Source organism: Camelus ferus, chromosome 8 (assembly GCF_009834535.1).
Source record: "Camelus ferus isolate YT-003-E chromosome 8, BCGSAC_Cfer_1.0, whole genome shotgun sequence".
Taxonomy (NCBI): Eukaryota; Metazoa; Chordata; class Mammalia; order Artiodactyla; family Camelidae; genus Camelus; species Camelus ferus.
Window position 1 is genome coordinate 21,004,985 of NC_045703.1, and position 27,907 is coordinate 21,032,891.

General features: G+C 37.1%; 1 protein-coding gene across 1 annotated transcript in view; it reads right to left on the reverse strand.

Annotated features, from left to right (window-relative positions):
* The window catches only part of ME1 (malic enzyme 1), a 170,037-nt gene that overhangs the window by 55,939 nt on the left and 86,191 nt on the right, over positions 1 to 27,907 (reverse strand). The window lies entirely within an intron of this gene.

Genomic DNA, 27,907 nt, shown 5'->3' on the forward strand with positions numbered 1-27,907 from the left:
CACAAGTTATCAATTCTCCTGTTGATGGACATCCAAAGTGCTTCCAATTTTTCACCACTACAAACAATGCTGTTGCAAAAATTTCTGTACATGTCTCCTTACAAAGGAGCTTCTCTGGGGTCCACATGCTATACTGTAGGTTATGACACTCTGAACTATATTGCCTAAGAGTTTTATGAATTTGCACCCCTGCAAGTAGTGTACATATCCATCTACAGCCTCATAAGCATTTGGCATTGTCAGATTTAAATGTTTTTGCTGATCTGATGGATGTGAAATGGTCTTTGGTGTCTGTGAAACGGCAGTATGGTGTCAGGAGCCATGGAAATGTACTGCTCAGAATGCCCTTCAAGAAAGACAAATATCACATGATCTCACTTACATGTGGAATCTTAAAAAAATGACATAAATAAACTTATTTACAAAACAGAAACAGACTCATAGACATAGAAAACAAACTTACGATTACCAAAGGGGAAAGGGTGAGGGGAGGGATAAATTAAGAGTTTGGGATTAGCAGATACAAACTACTGAATATAAAAGAGATAAACAACAAGGTGCTACTCTATAGCACAGTGACCTATATTCAATATCTTGTAATGACCTATAATAAAAAAGAATATGAAAAAGAATACATACATATAAATGTGTAGCTGAATCACTATGCAGTACACCAGAAACTAACACAACATTGTAAATCAAGTATACTTCAATAAAAAAATCAATAAATAAATACGCACTCAAAAAAAAGAAAGAAAGAAAGAAAAAAACAAAGAAACAAAGAAAGAGAGAAAAGAAAGAACTTGCCTAAGAGTGTAGTTGGATCAGTGTCTCCAGCCACAATGCTTTAAGCTCAGCTGCAGCACTCAGTCTAAGGCCGTGCCCTTCCCGGGGAGTCCCTGGTCAGTGACTGAGCACAGCAGTAGCACCAGGGCCTGGTCATTTCCACTCAATGTGGAGCTCATCACACAAGCAATCTCTGCTCTGCAGCTCCCGTTGGGTTGGCTGAGATTTGTCAGACACATATTACAATCTGAGATGCTCTCTGCCCAGTTCTGCTTCCCAAATGTGTACTGGTCTGAAGGCTATCCTTGCCCAATCCCTCTCCCTCCCTGTTTCACAGACATTCCCCCTACTGTGCTCCACATCCTCCAACTCCATCTTAGGAACTGCTCATGGAAAATCAAACCTGTATCTTGATTGGGTAGATTACAGCTCAAGCCTCTACTGAATCAAACTGCTTGATTCTATATCCTAGCTCTACCTCTTATTACCTCTGGACATGGAGAAGAGGGTATTTAATTTCCCTATACCTCAGTTTCTTCATCTCTACAGTGGGAGTAATAGTAGTACCTATCTCATAGGTTTGAGAGATTAAACTAACATAAGTCCCCAAAACAATCTCTGGCACATAAGTTTTCATTAAATACTAGTTTTTGTTTGCCCAGTGTGATTTCCTTATTTATCACAAGAGCTGCGACTAGGCCTGGGAATATGTGAAACCATGATGGAGTAAACAACGACCCGGGAGTACTTATTGGTCCCTTCCTCAGATATATGTGTATATTTATACAGGTGTTATTACAGCATGTGCGTAAAGGTAGGGTCATCTCAAATAAAATATTCAGTGATGATACATAGTTCCAGGCTGATTATCTTGGTCAATAATGAACCTATACCCCAAAACTCATTTCTCTACCATTTGTGTTTTTGATTTTTTTTTTTTTTTTTTTTTTTTTGCTTATGATAAAATACACATACAGGTAACATTAAAGTAACAAACTGTAAAACTTGAGAAACATTCTTGGGGGGCTTTGATTAAATGTCTTCTCTATCATAAAGTACAGCACATATTTGGCTTTCATAGTCCACAAATCTTGAGACTGTCATACTAGTTTCAGGGGAGATATTAAGAATCAGCCACACAGTATCATAAACAGTCTCCAAGACAATGCAGAAGTCAAAATATTGTGAGTATTCTTTTTCAAACTGGCTTTTTCCCCCTGAAATTATTTTCCCAGAGATGCATAACAGTTCCCTCTTTTTTCATCAGTCATTTTCTACAATTCAAATAATTAAAGTCCAAAATGCAATCTATCTATGAAGAAAGATCAGGAAAGAAGAGTAGTAACTAATGTATTCCTCCTGCGTTCCTGTCTTCAGAGACCAGGTGAATGAGAATTTGGAAGAGCATTCAATCTTTAAGAATGACCCAGGCAAATGTTTATTGTAATAAGCTTCTATTCCCTATCTTCAGCTTTAAAACCAGGAGTTTGGCCAAATGCAAACTTCTAGAATAAGTAGCTACTTGTAAAAATGAAAGTCTCCGTTAACTTTGTGAATTGTATTTTCTGCCTCATTGCAAAATTGTTATTTCTCCATAGCAGAAAAAAAAAAAAAAAAAAAGTGTATTGTTCCAAAATCACATATGAAGTATATACCCAGAAGTCTGGGCCTACAGACCTCTATAATGCATTTGTGCAAAAAGATCATATATTCCATATTTTATCCATCCAATGGAATGAAAAACCAAGACAGTGACTCAAAAAATGGTGCTGAAGTAAGTGGTATAGGAAGAGAAAAAGATTTGTACCATCTTGTCAGTAAAGTAAGTAACAGTCCCATACTTCAACTGATTTGGATAATCAATTCCTATGTAGTTTTCTAAGACATATATACTATTAAAATATATTTTTAATCAGGCTATATCTGCTTTTATGTACTATAACTCATCGTCTAAATCACCACTCTTCATTTCTTTTTGTAGTTGTTGGCTAAACTCCAGAACAGATCAGGTTCCAGATTTCCAGATGAATAATCAAAATCCCCTCAAAATAAAATTTAAAAAGCTTGATCTTTATGCAGGACAAACCTTATTTAACCATTACACTTCCCTCTGCCAAAGTGATCACTACTTTAGTGATAAGGAACATCTGAGAAACTGGGTTTCTTAGAACTGTGTGCTACAGTGAGTTATCTGGAATTTTGTAAAAACAGCAATTCTTGCCCACATGGTTTTGAGAGCCAGTAGGCAAAACAGAATAAAACAGGTCTCTCCACTCAGCACTTGAGTTTTCAGAACTTTAACATACTGTTATAAACTAATAATCTCTGAGAAAATGCAAAATATGTGAATGTATCATTCTTATTTAAGTAAAAAAAACCTTTCCGTAGCCTTTTCAAAAAGAGTTGAGAAGAATACTGAAAGGCCTACACATGCAACACTTAAAGTAGGGTAAGAAAGTCTCCAAGCTGTTCAACAGTTTATAGTAAAGATCTTGCAGATGCTAATATACATAAAATAGATAAGTAAGAAGTTTATACTGCATAGCACAGGGAACTATATTCAATACCTTGTAGTAACTTATGGTGAAAAAGAATACAGAGATGAATATATGTATGTTCCTATATGACTAATGTACTGTGCTATACATCAGAAATTGATACAACATTGTAAACTGACTATACCTCAATTATATATATATGTATATATATTATATATATATACACAGTTTATAGTAAATATCAAGAGAGTTATTTTTAAGAGTTAATTATTGTTCTATGCTAGTAAACAGAAAAAGGACGCCATTTTTTGGAGAGGAAACTTTAAAAATCAAAACAAGGTATGTGGACCATCAATACCAAAACACTCAACTGATCTCAAATGAAGAAAAGTTTGTGGCTAGGCTAAGAAGTTTAAAAAAAAAAATCTAACAAGGGACTCCACACAAAACTTCAGGAAAGGACCTTCTACTTTCTGGTAATACAAAGTAAAAAGGCCTCAAGGAAGAAAGGGCACATGATTTGAGGATATTTCTATCTCAAGATTATTTACTGGTATAGCTTTAACTCTTTTCAAAGCTAGACATGTTAAATAGTACAAAACTTTACAAAGTTGCACAAAATTCAAAAGGGATAAAATTTTTTAAAGGAATTAAGTCAACTGACGATTTATAGACATAGTCCCCTGAATGCACCGAGTTTTCTCTCCCTAAGGGTGGCTCTACCAAACCATAAGAGAAAAGAGGTAGACAGCAGTTTAGTGGGGAAAAGGAGAATGTGGCTACAACTGAGTCATGTGGAGGCTGCCTTGGGGTTTTTGAAAGTTAGCAATGTTTAAATCATAAGCGTATGTGGAGTAAAGATGTCCCCCCGCTCATCTTTCTCATATGAGCTGTATTAGTCACTTTGTTTTCCCATAAGCTGATAACAATAACATTTTGTGGATTCTGTGGGATCCAGAAAAAAGGGTAAAGTTTAAATTTCAAACCCAAAGTTAAGATGAAATTTTTCAATAAAAGAGAATACAGATGGAGAGCACGGTGCTGGCTGTAAGCAAACTATCAACTCTGGGACAATTCCAAATTCTCCCCATACCAAGCAAATGTAAAGACAATATGAAAAGTTGGAGTTTAAGAGGTTGTAACTTCAAATACAAATTTTCAACTTCATAATCAGAATAGACAGTAAGGACAACATTTTAAAACATGCACATCATTAAACCAACTCATCAGACAGACTAAAAGACCCTAGAGATGTGAAGTAGCCCTGATACTCCTTGACTGCTATAGCCCAGAAAAGTCTGAAGGTTGCCTTGAAATCCTAACAAATAAAGACAAGGATTTTTTTTACTGACATTACCTTAAACTTCACATTGCTATGTGTTAAATTGTAAAAGATACCACTTTCAGATGTTATGGAAGATAACTTACGTGTAACACACTTTGTATCTAAACACAATATTCTAGGCCTAAAAACAGAAGTATAGGACAATTTTTTAAAACCATCTGAAACAGAAGACGGTAGAACAAAGGATATCAGGACTAAAGTTGGAGAGACTTACATATCCTGCTTTCAAGTATTCCTATGGTGCTGAGCATCAGGAAAGCTGTGCTTTGTTCCTTTCAGGGATAATTGGAAAAGCAATGCAGTCAGTTACGAACTCTAGCCAGCTCCGTAAATCCGAGGATTGGAGTCACACAACTAAAGTCAAGATGAAGCTTTCCTCTAAAACTGAGGACATATACAGCAGGCATTTCCAGCGTCTGCCTCTATTGGCAGGTTTAGCATGCGTATATTTAGCACATCTGTATCTTCATGCAAACAATTTTATATATCTATAGAATTCACAGATATTTAAATATCAGTTTATATAATTAATCTTTACATGTAGACTAATCCTGTAAAAACAACTACTAGCTTCTCAGAATAAAGGCAAAAGACAAGATATAAAGCTGCGATATCCAGTTTCTAAAATGAGTTTCGAATGATCTCTTTTAAGAAGACATAAAATAAGAAAGTTTCAATATTCCTACGAGCTAATCTTTTGCAAAACCACAGTTAACTATAAACGATAACTAAACATATTATATAGGAATACTGTTTTTTCCTAGGTTGGATTCACAAGAAACTTATTTAAAGACTGCTCTTCCAATTTTCCACTATTACCAACTTTTAACAAAATACAAATTACAAAATAATCCACTATCTCAAGTCAAAGCATAGTTTCAACAAAAAATCCTAAAAGTCATTTTCTTCTATGGTCAAAAACAACATTCCCTGATAGGTAAACTAGGGTTCACTATATTTTCCTATTTTTGTGTCTGTTTGAAATTTTCTATAATAAAAATAATTTAAGACTCAAAAAAATGCAAGCAACATTCCCTGATTGCAAAGAAGTTTGTCTTTTATGATGAAGCATTTTTTATCTAAAAGAAGACAGAGGTTGGAAAAAAAAAAAAGACAGCGGTTGATTTTCCCCTTATACTCAATTAGACTAATATATTCAGATGATGGATTTTACAGTGTCGAATCAGGTAAAAATCACTACCATTCTGCAAAGATTTTGTCTGCTGACAAGAACCTACTTCATGGTATGTGTTATGAGATGAAAGTCATACGACACCATCTCTGCTGCTTCAGTTAAGTCTTTTTCTGCCAAGGCTTTTAACTCTACTCCCATGTGTGTCCTACTGACCTTATTTGGTTAAGTGCCTGTTAACCCCTTCATGTCAAGTATCCTATTTTTATAATGGAAAAAAAGGAGGGGGGGGGGATTTCAATGGGGAAAGTTTTAATCCTTACCTGGCTGGATCCACTGCTGTGTTTGGCCCTATTAATCCCTCTTTCCTGAAACTCTTATCTCTAGCCTCACTGCCACTGTTCGAGAATCTGTCTCCTCCCCTCTGCTGGGCTAACAACTCTCAAATATCGGTGTTCCCCCAGTGCTCTGTGAGCAGTGAAATACAGAGAAGGAAAACCTAGTATTATTTTATGCTTACTGACCTGATTTTTTAAATATCCATTCTGATCTCTCTTATGATACTCGTAAGAAATTGTTCATGTCCATGATTAAATTAAAAAGGAAGCGGGGTGGAAAGTACATTTTTACTCATTTATGAACTGCAAAAATTTCTATCTAGTAACAGATTATCTGTTAAACTGCCACAGGAAAAGAGACTAATTCTGAGTCCAGCTTACATGCTACAATTCTTTAGCTCTACAACAGTTAAGAAAGTGAAGATTTTTAGAAGGAATTCCAGTGCATTAAGTCTTAAGATAGAGAACCATCTGTTTTTAAACAAAACAAACCAAACCTCAAAGAAATACTTAAGAGATGAATGATAGCATTCCTTTAGAAGAAAATACAGCAATAAACATTCTCTTGAATACAACTTTTAATATATTTTGTGAACTCAATAATTAAAATAAGCCTAGATATTTACCTTGTCTTTTGTAAACAGAATATTTATATTCTTCCTTTTGCAGGGGGGCGGGTAGATAATTAGGTTTGCTTATTTATTTTTGGAGGAGGTACTGGGGATCGAACCCAGGACCTTTTGTATGCTAAGCATGCGCTCTACCACTTGAGCTGTACCCTCTCCCAAACCCAGAATATTTATATTCTTCGATTTCACTCACTGTGAGAGCCAAGATGTATAAAGTCTACCACTTAACTACTACAACTTTTTAAATGATGTGTAAAATTTAATGGCTTTTGGAATCTGGGTATAAATCCCCCAACAGGCCTTGCTTCCACACTTTAATCAGAATCAACCATAATTCTCTATGTGCAGAAAATACACCTGAAAGCCAGTGTCCACAGGCCCACCACAGCATGCTGGTTCTGGGTCATGGAAGATCAAAGGCAAATTGGGCTTGTGGCATAACAGTTAGAAGATGCTGCAGTTTAACGTCATAGAACAAGGGGAAAGGATTCATACAGGACATGATAAGGCAAGGTGATGTTGGACTGTCAAACTAAAACAGAACAGAAATAAGATTGAGAATTTCAACTTAGTGCACCAGAAAGCTTCCTTATGTTCTCGGACCTCCTGCCATCTGCATCCCAGATTTCTGAATCTAGGGTCAAGGTTTCCAGTCTGACACGCAGACAGCTTGAAATTCAACACTCCAGTCATCACAACCAGAAGAAATGCTGAACAAACTCAAAATGAGTAACTTTTCTTAGAACAGTCCTGCTGCCCTGAAAACTGGAGAGACAAACCGGGAAATACAGAGAATCCCAGCTTACTGGGAGCAGAAGGCCAGGAGCAACCCTCCAACAGGAGCCAGTGTCTGTGCCCATGCTCCACACTGTCACTGATGACCTGCTGGCAGCCCGGGACAGACCACTAACCTGAGGGTGAAAATTCCCAGGGGGATCAGGCTTACGGGGACTCCCCCACCACGGTTCTGCCTCCAGGAGCCTCACAAGGTTCTCACTGTGAGACTGGAGAAAATATTCCCTCGCACTTCGAGCAGAGGGAAGGGGAAAGCAAGCATTTTGCGATATACCCAGAGTTCTCTGTTCTCCTTAAAAAGGCCTCTGTAGCCTTCAACACGGGGGAATGGAGATACCCAACTCCAGCTCCCTCTAGCCTTCAAATGAGGGGAAGAGAAATACCCATCTTACTGTCACTAAAAGCCCGAGTCCTAAACGCAGGACTATACGACACACTTTCCTCCCCGCTGCATCTTAGTACCATCTCGACAGGGCTCCAGTACAACAAGAGATCACAGCTAAAAGAACTGCAAGCCTCAGACTCCACTGCCCAAGTCCGTGGGAAAACACAAACAAAGGCACAAAGACATTGAGGAAATTTCAGCCTCTAACACCACAGCTACAGCAAACAGGAAACACAGCCTAACTCGAGCCAGATGAACAAAAACCCTCTCGCTATAAGCTTTTCCACCTTAGTTCCTTTTACCCCATATGTCACATCCAGCTTTCAACAAAAAATTACATGGCATGCTAAAAGGTAAAAAAGTGCAGTCTGAAAAGACAAAGCGAGCATCAGAACGAGAATCAGATAGGGTAGGGATTTTTAAATAATCAGATCAGGAATCTAAAATAACTATAGTTAATATGCTAAAGGGTCTACCAGAAAAAGTAGACAACATGCAAGAACATATGAGTAATGTAAGCAGAGAGATGATACCTCTAAGAAAGGGTCAAAAAGAAACAGTAGACATGCAAATCACAGAAACATAAATGAAGACTGCATTGATGGGCTCATCAGCAAACTTGATATGGAGGAGGAAAGAATTCCTGAGCTTGAATAAATGTCCATAGGAACTTCCAAAATTGAAATGCCAGAAGAAGAAAGGAACGAAGGAAATATCTGAGGTAATAATGGCTAAGAATTTTACAAAATTAATGACAGACATCAAACCACAGATCCAGGAAATTCAGAGAACACCAAGCAGGATAAATAACAGAAAAATCTATACTTAGGTATATCATATCCAAACTACAGAAAATCAAAGACAGAGAAAACTCTGAAAGAAGCGAGAGGGGGAAAAACACCTTACCTACAAAGAAAGTTAAGGATTACACTAGATTTCTCTTCAGAAACAATGCAACCAAGAATAAAGTGGAGTGAAATAATAAAGTGCTGAAAGAAAAAACCCCACCAACCTAGAAATCTGTATCCAGCAAAATTATCCTTCAAAAGAGAAAGAGAAACAAAGACTCAGCCAAAAATTGAGGGAATTGATCACCAGTAGACCTGCCTTTCAAGAAATGTTAACAGTTCTTCAGAGAGAAGAAAAATGATGATAGTTAGGAACTAAGATCTACATACAGAAAGGAAGAGCATTAGAGAAGAAATAAGCAAAGGTGAAGTAAAATCTTTTTTTCTTTCTCTTAACCAATCTAGTAGATAACAGTCTGTTCAAAATAACAATGTGAAAAAGAATACATGTGTGTATAACTGAGTCACCATGGTGTACATGAGAAAATAACACAACACTGTAAATCAACTATACTTCAATAAAAAAAATAACAGGGGTAACAATGCATTTGGTGATGATAGCTTATGAGTAAGTGAAATGAATGACAGGAATGTTATAAGGGATGGTGGGAGGAACCGGAAGTAGTCTGTTACACTGTACCCACATTACCCATGAAGCAATACAGTTATCTGAAAGTGGGCTTGTACTAGTTGTAAATGTGTATCACAAATTCTGAGGCAACCAGTAAAAATGTTTTAAAAGAAGTATAACTGATACACTAATAGATGAGAGAAAAATGAATGTATGTCAGTACTTGTTTCTTCTACTAATTAACTCCTTGGCCTTCCTCTACTCGTAGTACCTGTTAGATGTGTCTGTTGGAGCTTTATGTTTTGGCTCTTCCCATTGGTCTATTTTTTCGATGCTCATGTTTTGGCAAGATAGTGAATAGGTTAAACAAACAGCAAAGACTGCTCACAATAGTGAAAGGATAGATCCAACACCACATTGGCTAAACACATGGAAATATGACAGAATTTTTATAACCCTTGCCTCACCATGACCATATAACTGGGTGTTAGCTGATTATAGCCATTCTGTGCAGGTGAGTCTGAAAGTACTAGTAATAAAAATGTACCGATGTCTCTAGTGCCTAGAACAATACCTGGCATATAGCAAATGCACATAGTTTAGTCAAGGAATAAATGAATCAATGTTATAAAAGGAAGACTATTTGATACCTGGTGAGGAGCAACAAAATTGTTTTTTAAAAATATTTGTCAACCTTCTTTAATATCCATCTCACAAATGAAGTGAAGTCTCTTGCATTGGTTTGCATTTCTGAAATCTAACATTGTAGAAGTATTTAAAAGTATGCCTGGGAAAGATATTACATCTGGCATACTAAAAGGTGTAGAGGCCAGGTGTCCAAGTCTTTAAACATAAAACACTCACTTGTGAAAAAACACTTGGAAAGCTTTCCAAATATGTATGCAGATTTAGGCAGCCTTATCCATGATTAAAGCCATTTCATGGAAATTTAATATAATTTCAAAATACTGAGGGATGATGGTGAATCAAAATGAACAAAGTGAGCAAATCCACCCCTAATTGTAATCTCATACGTTTGGCACGTAAGAAAAAAGAACAGTTCATACTAAACCATCCTTCCTATAAAAGCCAGACGAGACAAGTGAGGTAAGTCTTCTCTGAAAACTCATCCCCCCACACTACTTATTAGGCACATTTCTTGTATTCTTTACAATACCCAACTCACTTCTACTACAGAGCTTATTGAAAATGACTGTTTATTTCTGTCTCTCCACCACTACACAGAATTCCTTAAGACAATTTAGCAAAATGAATGCCTGCCACATGTAAGTGCTCGATGTGCTTGCTGGATGAACAGATAATTCAAGGTACCCTATTTTTTTCGACTAAGTTCACAGAAATCATTGACAGGGTGTTAGTCAGTCACAACAACCTGTGGACAGCTGTGGAAGACAGGGCTAATTACTCTCTCCGTATGCCAGTCAGCAATATTTGGTTTTGTTTTGTTTTTCCTTTACCCTCATTAACATTTATTTGTTTCCAATATATCAACATAGCTTACCTGGAGAAAAGGTGTAACTCAGACAATCATAAAAATACTGGTTTGACTGTGAACCCTCGATGAAGCTCATATTAAGTCCTATTTGGTTATGGCAAGCCCTCTTCCTATATATGGCATTATGTTGCTGAAACAACTGACCTATCAAATTTAAATGGCTACCTTTCTATTCCAAAGATGTCTGGGGAAATTCTTTACCTCTCTAGGCTGGCATTCCAACATTTAAAATTCTAGACAACCAATGATTTTCTCACTTGCTGAATAATAATACATAGTTGTAAATCAACCAATGCCTAGTAGGGGGAGAAGGTGATTCTAAAGAAAAATAAAATATGACTTCCATTCTTTTTCAGTTTTTACAAAAATAAAATGAATTCTTGTCATGGTGACGTATAGCTATCAATCTAATTTAAAGATTAAATTGAAGAATGAAAGGCAAAAGAAACGTGGTGACTTCCAGTGCTTTGGCTGGGTGAAGTGTTGTAAAGCAGAATGTAATTTCAGAAGAAATCTATTATGTGTTTACAATTTAATATGCATCATTGTGGCATATATTCGCTCGTCTTGTCTTAACATTAGAATGTTAAGAATGAAAAAATGGGACTTGGAGTACAACATATTATAAAACTGACTAACACAACAACCTGAACCACTGGAGAGTAACATGTGTTTAACAGCTACCGAAAACTTCTTATGTGTTAGGGACTGTTCAAGGACAAGTGGATTGGTTTCTTCTGTTTTGTTCTTTCACCTGCAACACAAACAACGAAAGCTTTCATTCTAGTTAACTACCAGCTAAATCTTAACGTGAACTAGTTAGAAACTAGAGATAAAGTCAACGCATTCAACAAACACTTACTGAATGTTTCCTAGGAGTCAGGCTTTGGGGATACAGCAGTGAACTAAATGGATAAAAATCCGCATAGAGTTTATATTGTATTTATGGGAGAAAGATAACAAATAAGAATAAGTAAACTATATAACATGTTATAAAGTGACAAGCAGTGTAGAAAAAAATAAAGCAGAGAAGAGAGACAGAAAGCCAGCCCGCATGAGGGGTACAATTTAAAACAGAATGAAGAAGGAAAAACTTCAGTGAGAAGGTGACAAGAGACTCAGAAGAGGGGAGAGAAAGGCCTGTAGGGTCAAGAGAACAGCACGTGCAATGAACCCGAGGTGGGAGTGCATGTGAAATGTACATGAAACAGCAAGATTTGGAATTCCTATGGAATAAAAATTCTCCTGAATTCACAAAATTTTTGTTTGTAATTCAAATACCACAAAATATCATCAAACCACTTTGTTTCTTTAAGGAAGTTATAATGCTTAGAGAAAGAGGAAAACACATAGTTTTCAAACAAAATTACCTAGTTTTCCATAATTGCTTTTTCACAGGTGCTAGGGAACTGCTTATCTTCATGGCCACGTGTTTAAAATTCAGCCAAGAGCTTAAGAGTTATTGTCACTTCTATATTCACTGATATACCAAAAGCTGCATTTATAAGATGTCTGAACTCAGAATGGACTATAGATACCACATTATTTGCACTTGACATATCTGGATAACATTCATTTTTTTTTAAGTATATATTTTTAAGAATTCTTTTGGGGGGGCAGTAATTAAGTTTATTTGTTAATGGAGGTACTGGGGATTGAACCCAGGACCTCATGCATGCTAAGCATGTGCTCTACCACTGAGCTAACCCCTCCCTTAACATTCCTTTAAATCAGAGAAGAATGCAGTACAATGATTAAAAGCCTGGGCTCTGGAGCCAGACTGTCTAGATTTGAATTTCAGCCCTGTTGCTTTCCAGTTGGGTAGTTACAGAAATGTATTTAATCTCTCTGTGCCTCTGTTCTCTTATCTGAAAAATGGGGATAAATAACTGTAAGAACGTCATAGGGCTGTTGTGAGGATTAAAAGAATGTAAAAGAGGGGAGTGGAGTATAGCTCAGTGGTAGAGCACCTGCTTAGCATGCATGAGGTCCTGGGTTCAATCCTCAGTGCCTCCATTAAAAAAATAATAATACGTAAATAAACAAACAAACCTAATTACCACCTCCCACCCCAAAAAGAATGTAAAAGCACGTAGAACAGAACCTGGTACATCCTCAGAAACAGAGTAGCTGTTGTTGTAGTTGTTGTTGTTAATAAGGATGGGAAACATCTGGTGGGTTTTTTTTGATGTGTCATAACCAAATTAAGAAGGAATTATGATTCCTTAATTTTTAATCTTTGTTCTCTCTTGATGGCAACAGTAAAAAACCAGTCTTTAATTTTTGAAGATTCATATCCATGATAATATTTGAATGCATGTCCAGTATTCATTCTTGTATTTAAATAGTTTTAAATATCAAGAAAACAAAATGCTGCAATCAAATCAAGCCACCTTCTGATAATTTCTAAGTTAGAAGAAAATATGCCTTTTAATATTTCTGAGTGCTCAGTAGTATATGAAAGCTATATTTAAAAGCAAATTCTTTTGTATTTTATAACAGTTAGGAGGAAAATACAAACAAGTGATTAACAGAGGAGCAGGGTAGCTATTCCAAGGAAATTTGCAAAGCATAAAATATTCCTGAAAAATACAGTTTCCTTAAGGCCAAAGTTTCCTTTTGGCCGTAAGGTGTTCTCTCTGTGTCTATATAGACAGCCCTTGTGAAATACATCACATCACATTGAGTTACAGTGCCAGTATCCTGTCAGTAAAAGCAGTTTAAAATGAATTAACAACAAATTGCATCAGAGTGAACTGAAAAGTGAAAAGTTACTGTATTCAATTACAATTGAATTGAGCTTTTTACTATTCCAGGCACTTTACATGGACTGTACATTTCATTTAATCCTAAATAAAACATTTTAGTCTCTAACACTGAATGGTATTTTCCTAATCTTTAAAAAGCTTTTTCACTGAAGTTTTCACCTATAAAAACATTACTAACAATGACTCTTTTTTAAATTGTGGTAAAAAATACCTAACGTTAAATTTCCTGTCTTAACCAATTTTAAGTGTACAGTTCAATAATTTAAGTATGTTTACAGTGTTGTGCAACAGATCTCTAGAAACTTTTTAATCCTGCAAAGCTGAAACTCTATACCCTTCTTTTCTTTTTTCGTTGTTGCTTTTTAATAGAGGTACTGGGGATTGAACCTGCAACCTCATGCATGCTAAGCATGTGCTCTACCACTAAGCTATACCCTCTCTACCTGAAACTCTCTACCTTTTAAACCCTAATTCCTCCTCTCCTTTCCCCAGCCCTTGGCAACCACCTTTCCACTTTGTTGCTATGATTTTGACTACTTTAGATACTTCATATAATTAGACTCAAACACTCATAGTTTCTCATGGGCAAAATTTTATTTAGGTATGTTTTATCGAAATTGAAGACTTAGTATCTAGTATTTTAACCTGGACAATGAATGTTTTCTAAAGTAAACCTAACAGAAGTGAATTTTGCCTGGTAAATCAACCACGTGTATACGTGGCACAGGGCACGGGGCATGGGGTGAAGCGGGAGGGGGAAGGGGACGTCACGCCAGGCCTGCCGCGGGGTCCTGTGTTCCACTGCACTTGCCCTCGTTCTAGGACTCTCCTCAATCTCCCTGTTGTCCAATTCCTATTTCTAATTAGCATCTCTACCATACAAATTCTCCAGGGTCACTTATCACAAATAACATTAAAATGAACTAAATGTTTTAATCATTCTCTTGCATTAACTTGTAACTGCTTTTTATTTACTGTCTGTGCACACATGATTTTCAACAGCTGTAAATTCTCTGGGCAGAGACTATAGGTCTGGAGTGATCCAAATGCTGGAAATGATCCAGAGTTTAGTTTGTAAAACTGAAAAAGGTTAGATTTATTAGTTGTTTATATCCTTAACTATCTGTAACCAGAAAACAACACAAATTCTTGCAGATTAAATCATGTATGAGACATACATATGGTTAAACTTTTACTTTCTATGCAAAAAATCCTTTTGCCCTCGAAATGCATATAAAATACTAAAGTTTGCCTAAAAATACCGAACATACAATCAACTCTATGTATGTTTGCTCATCTTTAAAGAGTTGTTAGTTTGACAGTATAAAGCCATAGAGAGTAGAAATATTTTCTCTATGGAATTTAGAATTGATTTCAAGTAATCATCCACTATACTTTCCCTTAAAGTTATACACTGTCTTCAGGAACAACTCTGACACTGCAGAACCGTAAGACTTCACCTCAGCCTTCATTCAGCAAACATTTTTCTAGCACCTGCTATGTATAATGATAGGTATTATAAAGGAAAAGAAAAAAAAGACCCAGTCCTTGACCCCTAGTATTTGCAAGACTCAGTGCTACCATAGATGAATAGATGTAATTACGAGTCAGTGTGATACATGCTATTAGGGTGTATCCATGCTAAGGAACCACATAGAAAGCTTCTTTTATCTAGACTGGGACATTCTATGTGCTTAAGCTGGTTTATGAAAGACAAGCATGAATTAAATACTCCAAAATAGTGCGGCAAGAAGGAGCAATATGTACAAAGACAGAGGTGTGACAGACAGGGATGTGTACAGGCAACTAAAACTAGTTCTTCGTAAATTGCTGAAACGATACAGAGGGTGGAGAGTGGCCAGAGAGGAAGACTAGGTGCATGGGCCACATCAGAAAGGAGTTTATATGTGGAAGGTGAAAAGAGTTAATAAAGGGGTAGAGAGGTAAGTTCATGAAGACTTATTACCATGACACAAAAGACAGCTAGAAGTTACTGCAGGGTTCTGTATGGTGATAAAGATAGAAACTGGTCAAGGTCTGGGGAAGGTGGGTTCCGGTGATGGAAACAGAGCCGGGCACGGATCAAGTGCGTATCAGAGGAAATGCCCGATGGATTTAGTAATGAAATCTGTTCTTGAGCTAAATGCACAGGAAAACACTGGGGGCGGGTCACAGAAGAGACTCCAGAAGAAATTTGTCTCTGGGATATAATTCGGTGGTGCTGACACAAATGTTTTAAACACAGAGAGAGAAAGTCAAGAACTGGTCTAGTTGATTAGCATAAATGGCTTATGGAAGTCCAAGTCTCATTTTTCATCTTTGCACAGTTAATTCAACAGCTTTTAGTATCTTTAATATCATTTTTTTATTGTGGAAGTAATTTTTATCATGAACTTGACTTGAAGCTGATGATACAATTAATATATAGCATAGGGAATATAACATAAGGCAAATAAAAAACCTTTTGTGAAATTCTTTTCTCTTGTATTAATCACTGCCAATTCTCAATTGAGCTCCTGATAAACTTTGGGCAGCAAGGAAAAGCTAAAGTTTATGCAAAACAAAGTAGTTTAAAACACTGAATGAGTTTATTCCTCTGGGTCAAGTATAATTATATGATGTGATCAACATTTTCAACTGACTCATAATGATCACAGTCATCCTCAAATCACTAAATTTTAGGATACAGATCAGTCCTGAACATTAAATGAAACACAGCTTCTTTAGAACTTCAATAAAATCCTCAAGTTGGAATGCTTTTGAGAATGTTTAATTATATATAATCCAGCCTCTCACTTAAGACAGAAATTTATATACTGCCCATGCACTTTTCAAAGCCCAGGTTTAATTTATCACATGTTCCTGAAATACGGGCTTTGTACACAGGCAAAATGGAGTTTCTAAATTTCCTAAGCTGAGCATCAGATCCCAAACTATGGTGAACTCACTGAAATAAGAAATGTCATTGTATGAAGACTATGAAGAAATGAGCTGCAAACCTATCCCAGGCGACCCTCTTCCAACCTGTGCTCAGAATGACTGAGCCTTTTTCTATTTGAATGTCTATAATCCCAATCTAACCATACTGGTTAACAATCAACCTAATTGCTGCTTATTTTGTTTTCTACTTGAAAATGTGGCAGTCTTTACACGTATACCATAGGATGTGGTATTATTTTGACTAAAGATGTGAAAAAAAAAAAATGGGTCACCATCTGTGGATACCACAAAGAAAAACAGACTAAAGAATTAATCACTCCATCATGGTTAAATCAAACTCATGGCATGCTGTGTTAAAAATAATAGTCAAATGATGGAAAACTGAGTTAGCCAGAATGTGATCATCTTGGCAATATGGATGATTAATTTTCTTCTTTTTTCCCCCCAATTTCCTAGTCTTTTTTTTTTAATTGAAGTATAGTCAGTTTACAATGTTGTGTCAATTTCCATGTGCGGCATAATGTTTCAGTCACACATATACATACTTATATTCCTTTTCATACTTTTTCATTACAGATTACTACAAGATATCGAATATAGTTTCCTGTGCTATGCAGTAGAAACTTGTTGTTTATCTATTTTATATACAGTAGTTAGTATCTGCAGTTTTGTTTTATGTCTTGATTATGGCAAATTTTACACAAACTTTGTTACAGCTTTAAATAACAGAACCTTGAAATCTATCAGCTCAAAAAACATCAACTACCAACTTGCATTAAATGTAGATTATGTAACACACCAACATCAGTATTTATTTCTAGCCCCTCAAGCAATAATCTGTCCATGAGAAGATCAGGTGTTCATCACTCACAACGTCTGTAAGGCTTTCCTTCCCCATGAAAATGACGGCAGTAACTCATCAAAAGTAAGGCATGTTTAAAATTTAATTTTCTAGTAATAGTGAAAGCTTTGTGCCAATTCACTCATATTCTCTGGTGCGGCCTCCCTTTGAGTGTAGTTCAGTTCAGTTCAACAAATATTTACTGTGTATCTATTGTGTGCTGGGAACTGGTACAGGAACATGCACATAAAATGAACAAACTAGATTTCCTGTCCTTGGGGAACATACATTTTAGTGGGTGAGATACACAACAAGCAATACATGTAATAAATGATTAAAATATATGAAATGATATAATTTATGAAAATAAAATAAAGCCATAGAATAAGAAAAAAGAGAGCAAAGCAAGAATATCAGGAGGGCCGGGGTGGTGAGAAGGTGGGGCTGATTCCTGTGTTATCTGGGATGGTCAGGGGAAGCCTCAGAGAAAGGTAAGATTTCAACAGATACTGAGAAACCAACATCACCAAGCAGACTTCTCAGGGAAAGAGTATTTCAGAGAGAGGGAAGAACAAGAGCAAATGCTGCAAGATGGGAATGAGCCCTGTAGTCCGATGACCGGGAAGGCAGTGCTGAGGGCTTGGGGGCGCAGGGGGAACCAGGGAGGTCAGGACGGACCACCGCAAGGGCTCTGGCTCTTACTCCTGAAATGCACTGACCCGCAGCCGTAAGGTTAGGTCGAGCTACGATATTAATGGCAAATTAGAGTCCACGTTTCCTGGAGAACAAAAAAGTCCCCTTAATTTCTGACCTTACCTCCTGCCAACTTTTCGACTTCGCTTCCTTAATTCCTCTCTTCCTTGCCCCACCTAATCTCTGGTAATAAAATTATATGTATCTCGTTCAAAGATTGTTACACTATTTCTCCATCAAACCCAGCCCTACAGATAGTCTTTAAAAATAAAAACTAAACTGCTTTCTTAGGGACATAAATGCTTTATCTTTGTTTACAAATACATAAATTAAGATGGCAGGGAAAGAAGATCATAACAAAGGACCTTGTTTTGACCCACAAAACATTGCTACTAGCAATGCTATTTGCTTTGGTTTTTAGATTAATCTATGAGTGCAACCAAGGAAATCTACATGGAGTCTTCTTTTATTAATACTGTCAATGAGCAGATATATTCATTCTTTTTTCCCCTAATTTATTACATTTGGTAATATTGATGGAAAACAATAAGAAACACAAGCTTTAAAAAAAAACACAGAAACTGGAAGACTTAAAAAAATGGAAAGATATGCCATGCTACTGGATTGGAAGAATCAATACTGTTAAAATGACCACACTGCCCAAGGCAATCTACAGATTTAATGCAATCCCTATCAAATTACCCAGGACATATTTCGCAGAACTAGAACAAATCATGATAAAATTTATATGGAACCATAAAAGATCTAGAATTGCCAAAGCATTACTGAAGAAAAAGAAAGAGGCTGGAGGAATAACTCTCCCAGACTTTAGACAATACTACAGAGCTACAGTCATCAAGACAGCATGGTATTGGTACAAAAACAGACATATGGACCAATGGAACAGAATAGAGAGCCCAGAAATGAACCCACAAACTTCTGGACAACGAATCTTCGACAAAGGAGGCAAGGATATACAATGGAATAAAGACAGTGTCTTCAGCAAATGGTGTTGGGAAAACTGGACAGCAGCAAGTCAATCAATGAAGCTAGAACACTCCCTTACACCATACACAAAAATAAACTCAAAATGGATCAAAGACTTAAACAGAAGACAAGATACAATAAACCTTCTAGAAGAAAATATAGGCAAAACATTATCTGACATACATCTCAAAAATGTTTTCCTAGGGCAGTCTACACACCCAACAGAAACAAAAGCAAGAATAAACAAATGGGACCTAATTAAACTTACAAGCTTCTGCACAGCAAAGGAAACCATAAGTAAAACAAAATGACAACCTATGGAATGGGAGAAAATTTTTGCAAACGATGAAACCAACAAAGGCTTGATCTCCAGAATATATAAGCAGATCATACAACTTAATAAGAAAAAAACAAACAACCCAATCCAAAAGTGGGCAGAAGACCTAAACAAGCAATTCTCCAAGGAAGACATACAACTGATCAATAGGCACATGAAAAAATGCTCAATACCACTAATTATCAGAAAAATGCAAATCAAAACTACAATGAGGTATCACCTCACACCAGTCAGAATGGCCGTCATTCAAAAGCCCACAAATGACAAATGCTGGAGAGGCTGTGGAGAAAGGGGAACCCTCCTACACTGCTGGTGGGAATGCAGTTTGGTGCAGCCACTGTGGAAAACAGTGTGGAGATTCCTCAAAAGACTAGGAATAGACGTACCATATGACCCAGGAATCCCACTCCTGGGCATATATCCAGAAGGAACCCTACTTCAAAAAGACACCTGCACCCCAATGTTCATATCAGCACTATTTACAATAGCCAAGACATGGAAACAGCCTAAATGTCCATCAACAGATGACTGGATAAAGAAGATGTGGTATATTTATACTATGGAATACTATGCAGCCATAAAAACAACAACATAACGCCATTTGCAGCAACATGGATGTTGCTGGAGAATGTCATTTTAAGCAAAATAAGCCAGAAAGAGAAAGAAAAATACCATAAGAGATCGCTCATATGTGGAATCCAAAAACAAACAAACAAAGCATAAGTACAAAACAGAAACAGACTCATAAATATAGAATACAAACTTGTGGTTGCCAAGGGGGGCAGGGGGTAAAGAGACAGACTGGGAGTTCAAAATTTGTAGATACTAACAGGCATATGCAGAATAGATAAACAAGATTATACTGTATAGCACAGAGAAATATATACAAGATCTTGTGGTAGCTCACAGTGAAAAAAAAATGTGACAATGAATATATGTATGTTCATGTATAACAGAAAAATTGTGCTCTACACTGGAAATTGACATAACATTGTAAAATGACTGTAACTCAATAAAAAGTTGTTTTAAAAAAATGGGCTTCACCTAGCTAAATGAAAGTCAGCAGAATAGACAAAGAAGAAAGACACAGGGAGACATGGTATACAAACTGTCAAACCAGAATGATTATCTTTAATAAATATAAAAATTTAGCTTTAATAAACTCAGATAAAGTATTAAGGAATTCCTCTATATAGATCTCAAGGTTTGGTGATTCAAAGAGAAATAGAAGGGTAATAATGAACACAGGAATTTATTAAAACACTTTTCTTTAGAGAAAATTTAAGATCTAAGACATAAATGAATCTACATAATTAAAATCCAAATCTCTTGTTTACTGAAGGCGGAGCCACTTTATTTGGAAAACTGTATGGTTCTCTGGTTTACATTAGGAAGTCACCTTTCACAGGCATCTCAGTAGTTTCATGACTGTTAGCTTCAAAGTTTAAGCAACACTTTCAGTTTTATTTTATATCCACTATGTGGTACAGCATAACATGGGACAGTCAGAAAAAAAAGTAACCCTTAATAATAAAGTTCTTTTTTTGGACAAAACTCACATTCTAGTAAAGAAAATAGGGCACAATAACACAATACATACATATGACTCAGATAAATAGAATAAAACCAGTGCAAATAATTTACACCCCTATTAAAGGAATGTTGGAATTGATGCAATTAGAATGAATGATTAGAATAAAACAGGATTAGGCAAGGAAAGCAACTAAAATGAAAGAGTTGTAAACCATGTTCAGAAAGAGGTGGTAAGTTTGACTTTTTCCTCCAAGTAATATTGGCTCCTCCAAGGCTGGGCTGGAATACGGGCAAAGAAGCAAAACTAACATAAAAATACTGAAGCATATATCCACCTTAAATCTTTTAGGAAATAAAACTCTATGTACACTCACACTTACACACACATAATGTAGGCCTACAGATTTTTAATACTTACATGACCTATCTTTTTCATTTACTTGAAAGAAAGTGGAAAGATACAAATAGAAGTAGTTGGCATTTCAAGAAAAATATGGCTATAGTTAAAGTGTGAACCTAATCTTCCTTCGGATGGGAAAATGGAAAAAAAATGTGAGTCATAAATCTGATTTGAGTCATGTTCCTTAGTAACATGGTTGCTGATTTTTCTCATATTGACAGACATTCTTTCCATTTGACATTTTTTTTTTCAAATGGTTTACATCACCTTTGGACCACAGGGAAGAACAGCAGGTGGTGTCCCATAGAGTCATGTGTTTTCATTAGATTCCTTATGGAAACCAACATAAATTACGCTGATCAAAGTGACAGGTGGACCCCAAAGAGCCTCACAGATTTACAGATAAAATCATCTAAGCTATAAATAAACCCGTTCGTCTAAAAAAAGGACCAGGCTTAAAAGGCAATGATTGGAACAGGTGAAAGAAGGCAGCACAGAAAGTCAGCCATGAAATTAACTGCAGCAGAAATGGCAGAAAGAAGGATAACAGGGCAGTAAAAGGCCCCTTCCCCATGCGGCAGCCGAAGATTTAGTGCAGAGTGGTGGAGAAGCGATTGAACTGTACCTTGTGCAAGGATAAAGAGTGCATAAACTTACATATCCGATGACATCTTTAGAAAGAGAGGATATTATTAATAATAAAAACAAATTTACTAAATCTGGCCATGACAATCAGGGAATAGATATCTTATTCCTTTGAAATCGGATATGTGACCCTCAAGAGCTTTGACCAAATTATAGCTCCTCTGAATAGCAGGGTCTGTCTCAGGCACACAGTCAAAGCTTTAGTTCAATACAGAATCAGTGAAGAAAGGGTCGTTTTATGAAAACACCATCATCACATCTTGCAGCAAATGGCAGATGGTATGGCATCAGGCTAAGATTAATTCTCTTAAAGGCTACATGACAGATCGTAACAAAATTTGTGATGGGAGCCAAGGCTGGCGGAGGTTGTCTAAATATAATAATCATCTTTGTTGTTCATTCCGAGTGCTTCCAAGTGATTGTTTATTTTAATCAAAGTAGAAAGGAAAAAAAAACTTAAATACAGTCATTGCTGAATAATTTCTTTCTTTCATTGAAAAATTTTAATACTAGCTTCTTAAATCTTATTTGAAGTACTGCTTTTTTTTCTCATTTAGTTAATAACCATCAACAAAATTCTGATACAGAGACTTCAGATCAAAGCTGAAGCTGTCACTACTTTTTTAAATTTACTTTCTAGGGCAAATGATTCTGGGTGGAAAAAGGCTACTATGAAAAATACAATCACAGAAGCAAACAAATATTTAAGGAGTGCATACAAATAGTGATTTTAATACGTACTTGACAGCAGGCAATGACTGTAAGAGCTTGACTATTTCCTGAAATTAAACCACATGAAAAGAAGGAATTCTTTAGAACATCAGAGTTCTTCCAGTCACACCTATCGCTTTAAGCTATATAAACAAAACACAAATCAAATTCAATCATTCATCTGACAAATATTTACTGAGTACTTATCACATGCTAGATAATATTTTATAAGCCAGGCATATGGCTGTGAAGGAAAAAGAAAACTCCCTGGGCTCATAAGACTTAACGGTAAAGGGAAGTAGGCAGAACATAAACAATTAAATATGTCAGATAATGATACACACAGGGAAGCAGAAACATGAATTGGGGGCAAAATCATAAACAGGTTGGTCAAGGAAGGCCTCACTGAGAAAGAGGTATTCAAAGACATCTTAAACATCTCTCTGAAGGAGGTGAGAGAGCCAGCCACATGGAAAACGGGGCAAGGTGAGGGTGGGGAGGACTCCAAGCAGGAGAAATGACAAGCCTCGAGGCATCAGCACACCGGGCTTTAATTAAAAAAGCAGCAAACAGGGAATCAGAGGGTCCAGGGCCTTTTGTGCTATGACAAGGATTTAGTTTTATTCTGCAGGAAATGGTAAGCCTTTACAGGGTTTTGAGCAGAGAAATTACCTAACGTACAATCATTTTAGCTTCTGTGTTGAGAACAGACTAAAGGACGCCAAGGGAGGAAGCTATCACACCAGTTAAGAGATTGTTACCATAATCAGGGGGAAAGAGTTTCAGATAAGGGAAGCAGTAATACAGGCAAGGAGAAATGGTGAGATTCTGGATATATTTTGAAGTTCAAGCTAACAAGTTTTGCAGGTAGCATGGGCATGGAGTGATAACGCCAATGTTTTTCATCTTAGAACAGGAAGAATGGGGCTGTCGTTTTCTGAGACCAGGAAATACTGCAGCGGGAGCAGGGTTGGGGGAGGGTGAGAGGTCAGGGGCCCAATTCTGGACTTCCTACCTAGGCTCTGTCTATGATAGTGCTATGGAGGGAGGTCAAGGAGGAGGCAAACCATGATCCTGGAGTTCAGAGAAGAGGTACAGACTTGAGACTCAGATTCGGGAGTCACAAATGTAAAGATGAATGACCAGATGGGGCCACCAAGGGAGTGGGGATAAATAGGAAAGAGAAAAGCCCCTGGTCTTGCAGCTTTGTTATGTATAAAGGTTAGGGGGCTGAGAAGGAAGAAGACAAGGGAAGTGTGAAGGGGCAACCAGTGAGGAAGCAGGAAAGTAAGGAGGGTGTGCTATTCCAGAAGCAGAGGGAAGAAAATCATGTCATCAAAATGCTCAGTGAGCGCATATGGGCATAGAGATTATTTCTTGCTCAGGATTATTTTCTGAACCTATATTCTCAGATGTAGAATTACTAGGACCAACTAATAAAATTGTGTAAAAGGCAAGTACTAGGGAAACAGATGAGTGGTACTCCACTGGAGATGCCACTTAAACTCTGGGCTAACCAATCAATACTTTCTGGATTCAGTTTTCCATTGTTAATGAATTCATCTAACTATCATCAAAGAGCTCACACTAATTTCCAACAAAAGTATCATGACTAAAAAAGGATCATGACTTTGACAACTGACTTCTTAGAAGAGCTAACTGTATCCATAACAGTGATCTGATTTTATGTCAATTAAGTCACTCCCTAGCACTCTTGGTCAGAAATTTCTTGTTTCGTTCATTGCATTTATCACAAATTTCATTGTTTCATTTGATTATTGCTTATTTACTTGTTTATTACCTGCCCCCATTAGTAGAAAAGCTATGTCAAAGGCAGGGATTATTTCTGTCTTATTCAGCCCCATATCACCAGCACCACACACAATGCCTGGCTTTCATCAAATGAATAAATGAATCAAAACAATGAGCAAGAAAAAATAGTTTGACATGACATTTTTACTGGAGAAAGCTAGCTTCTGTTAGGGCACAGTTGCCTGGGGCAACTCAATGGTTTGCTCTAATGGCCTATCTTTCCAGTGCAAAAATACTATGCAGAGGCGAGCATGTGTCTGGCGTGTGACTTGATAGCCGACTATCAGAAGTAGACTCCATCCTACGTATTCTAGAACATGCCTTTATTACGAACCTTAAAACGGTTTTAAGCTCAGTTTCTACTTTTATTTAAATGTCACTATGCTAAATACAGTGATACGGCGCTCAGATCCCCGACTGTTGCCACTGCATCAGTTACAGAGAGCACTGCACTGTGGGTCATCCTCTTTCTCAGGGTGACACACATCCTGACTAAGTGATGCAGGAACAAAAAGGACTGGCCACCTCAGCTCAACTGGGGATAACTCTGAAAAGTCACTGTAGTTCCAGAGTCCCCATGGGGTCAGAGAAGGTGTCTTGGACTTCATCACAGCTCCATTTTTCCCTGTGCCCTTTCCTGTTTTCTGTGTACCCCTTTCGGGTTGATCTCTAGGGCACTTCTCATAAATCTCTTGAACACTAAAGCTCGTTTCAGAATCAGTTTCCCAAGTCACCTAATCTGTGACAGTTGGTACTAGGAGGGGTCTGAAAAGCAGGTGGTAAGACTGGGTTTTGGAGCTAAATCACTAGCTGCCTGGCTGGCAATGAGGACCCAATCCCCAGCAGAGCGCAGAGAACTCCCGGCACAACGTGGCAGTCCAACTGTTGAAGCTCTCACTGGAGGAAGGCTGGCTGGCGTTAACAGTAGAAGTGAACAGTTTAGCAAGCAGCTTAGGAGATGGTACAAACTGGCTACAAGAATGGCTCCTAAAAACAGGGACCAAGTAACAACGCATATTAAATATGGCTGAAAGGCCAGAAATGCTGTGACAGATGGCAGAAGAGGGGAGCACAAGGGTCAGAGGTGCATATACTACTTAAGGCCAGAAAACACACTATCTACCAAAGCCCGAAGGAATGTGCCAGCGGGAAGCCGTCTACATGACTGAGTTCTGTGTGGTGGTTCTCTTCTGAAAGCCAGAACTGAAAGAGGAAAGACTGGTAGAGAACCAGGCTCATTAATATCAATGGGGGTAATAGAACCCAGTGAGGATTGGAAGCCAAGTCAGCACAATTATCATGAGAGCAGCCAGGTTGGTGTGTGTGGAGGGGGTGCTGACCCACAGAGAGTTACAGCATAATTAACAGACTACGGCATCCTTGGAGACAAAATAAAAAGCTAACAAGGCTACTATTCAATATGTACATTCAAAAGAAATCAAAGATGGTGGCCACAACATTGAGGGTAGTTGCCCCAATAAAGTCCCAAATACTTGCTCAGTTTCCAAACCTTAGCTAATTTTCGGACCCAGAACTCACTAATTGAAGAAGAAGCCTAGTCTCCAGAAGGAAGGACCTTCCAACACCGAGGTAAGATTTTAAGGTAATAAATCCCCCAATCTTTCTCCAAAGGGACCTAAGGCCCTTTACTTGGGCAACTGTACCCTGAGGATGGGGAATACCCAAACATTTTGAGGGCACCGAGTTGACAGTGATACCAGGAGACCTGAAGCATCAATATGCCATCCCTCCTCACTAGAAGCACATGGAGGCCAGTAGTAAGCGGAGCCCTGAACAAGGTCTAGCTCATAATGGGTCCATTGGGACCACAGACCCACCTGGTGGTGATTTCCTCAGTCCCCAAATATATAACCAGAGTAGACATACACTTGGTAACACTGTAACACCCATATCAAGACTTTGGCCTATGAGATAAGAGCTCCAATTGTGGAGACAGCCAAGAGGAAGAAGCTCTTGTCCCAATCCTGACAAGACAGTAAATTAAAAAACCAACATAACATTGGTTGGGGAGTGGGGAAGAAACATTAGTGTTCCCTTAAGGATCTAAATAGCATGCAAGAGTGGTCCCAACGAGGTTATCGAAGGCTGTTGGCAGGTCTACACTGCACCTCACCTTTTCCTTTTATCCACTTCTTTTTCTGTCCCCTTCCTTCCAAAGGGGTTGATTCCAAGACCACTCCTTAATAACTCCATCTTGGAATCAGATTCCTGGCTAAGCCAATTTGTAACAGTCATTTTCCACCTTGAATGTAAGTTATATTTCCTCTTTACATAATCTTGGACTTATCTTCAGGGCTATCTGCCAATTTAACTTGATAATGCCAGGTTTCATTTCTAGAAAGAATTTTCCAAAGTAGTGTCATGCTAGAAAGTATCTTTGGAAAGTCTTTGGGATTTTTCTGTGGGAAGAGCCCAAAAGTGTAATTCCTGATTTATAGGTAGTCTCTGCATTTACAATTATTGTTGACTCTCATCAATCCCCATTTCCTTATCATAGATTTTGGGTAACCTCGCAATTCAACGCTGAAAAGCAAACAAACCAGTTTTTCTGATTCTAGATTGACAAGGCTCGTTTAAAATTAGCTTTTCATCCAGAAAGCTCTTCATTAATTATGGAATTATTTCTCTTTTGATTTCAATAGCATTCAAGTATATAGGCTATGTTCACAGCTTGTTTAACATATTCTTGGTAAGTATATTAAAGTTATCTATATAAAGACAGATTTTATTTACACAGACAATAAAAACAAATGTTGAGAATTTCATTTTTCTTTCCTTTTATATAGCCTCACAGTATTCTCTATACAATCTCTTGATTAAAGTTACTACCTAGAAAGTCACAGAGAATTTCAAAACTTTACATAAGTTTTACCGGGATTTTAAATTAAGTATGAAAAACTACTATCAACTAACTGTACAATGCAATCTTGAACTTAAGCTGTAGTTTCTCAACTATTTCTATGAGTAAGTACAGTCTAATTAAATAAGTTAATAAATAATAACAATAAATAAATCAGGCACTGATTTTAAAAAAGAAGTAGGCCATCCTAATTGGCAAACATACTCTTCCCTAAAACCTTGGGTATAAGAGATTCAATATATTCTAAATATTGTGCAAACTGATGAATACAACTTCTGAAAATTAAACCTTATAATAAAAAGAAACCCAAAGTAAGTCTCTAGTTACAGTTGATTCTAGTGATGAGTTCATTTCTATGAAAAACCAAAGCAACATATATGTTTTTAAATAGTACATGGTTTCTGTGGCTATACACTTACATATGGGATGACTGTTAGTATGACAAAATTCTCTCAGAATATATTAGGAACTGAAGGTAGAGTTTCTCCTTTGAAGGAAAAATACTAGAAAACTTTT